Raw genomic sequence first — 1,245 nt, forward strand, 5'->3', positions numbered from 1 at the left:
CTTGGGTAATTTCTCTAGCTCCTCCATTGGGGGCCGTGTGATCCATCCAATAGCTGACTGTGATCATCCACTTCTGTGTTTGCTAGGCCCCGGGTAACTTTTTTCTTGAAGAACAATGAGCTACAAGTGTGGTTAATTGCAAACTATTTATATATCTTTATTTTCACCTAATACTTAACATATTACCTTCCACTTAGCTGACTAGGGATACCTATTGTCTTGAATAACTTAATCTGATGAGCTTTCTTTTTTGTTGATAAAGTCAAAGTTGTGTTTTATTACAGAAATAATTATATTTTTGAGTGTGAATAGGTAACATTAGTGTCATTTAGCATTTGGGCAATGACATTTACTAAAGCAGTGCATTATGAGGAAATTCCTTTTTGCCATTATTTGTGTATATGTATATGTATATATATATATGTGTGTGTGTGTGTGTATATATATATATATATATATTGTTTGTTGTTTGAGGCAGTCTCTCACTGTGTAGTCTAGGTATTAAACCTGTGATCCTCTTGCCTCAGCCTTCCAAGTACCTGGATTATAGATAAGTTTCATTTGTTTGTCACAAATAATTATTTTTTAATTTACTTACTTGTCAGATTTACTGAAATAGGAAATACTTGATACAATCTCTTTTGTTTTCTGATATTTAGAATTCTTAAGGAAAGAACCAATTATTTTAAATAGATTATATGTATAACAAACATATCCAACTTAAACAGATTTCTATAAAAAGGGTAAGTTAAATGTACATACATTAGTATAATCTGCCCTAATGGTAGATATCTTTATTTTCTAGAAAGGCAAACTGAGATACAACTTGCTGCTTTTTGTGGTCACATGGTAAGCTTAAATACTTAAATTTGATTCAAGAATTTGTTCTTCTAAGTGTTTGTTTTGGTGTGTGAGTGCAGGCACATGCATCTGCATTTGGGCAGATGTCAGAGAAAGACATTGGGTTTCCTGTCCTGTCACTCTGTTTTATTCCCTTCATACATACTGTGTCTCACTGAGCCTGAAGCTCACTGTTTTGAGTTGAGTGCCTAGTTAGCAAGCCCCTGGGATATATACCTGTCTTTGTCCTCCAACACTGAGGTTACAGGCCACACGCTTCCAGGCCTGACTTTTGTATGTGCTATGGATTCAAACTGAGGTCATCATTGTCGTCTTTTTTTTTTTTTTTTAAGTTTTTTTTTTTTTTTTTTTTATGTATGAAAGATACCAATGGTATGAAAGTAA

The 1,245-nt window shown here is 33.5% G+C and overlaps 1 protein-coding gene across 5 annotated transcripts in view; it reads left to right on the forward strand.

Annotated features, from left to right (window-relative positions):
* Znf280d (zinc finger protein 280D) overlaps nucleotides 1–1,245 on the forward strand; it is an 88,818-nt gene that overhangs the window by 19,762 nt on the left and 67,811 nt on the right. For all 5 annotated transcript variants that reach the window (XM_029481144.1, XM_021172781.2, XM_029481145.1 and 2 more), the window contains exon 2: nucleotides 806–849. The gene's annotated coding sequence lies outside the window, so the exon portion shown is untranslated. The remainder of the gene's footprint in view (nucleotides 1–805; nucleotides 850–1,245) is intronic.

This window comes from Mus caroli, chromosome 9 (assembly GCF_900094665.2).
Source record: "Mus caroli chromosome 9, CAROLI_EIJ_v1.1, whole genome shotgun sequence".
In the NCBI taxonomy this organism is placed as follows: Eukaryota; Metazoa; Chordata; class Mammalia; order Rodentia; family Muridae; genus Mus; species Mus caroli.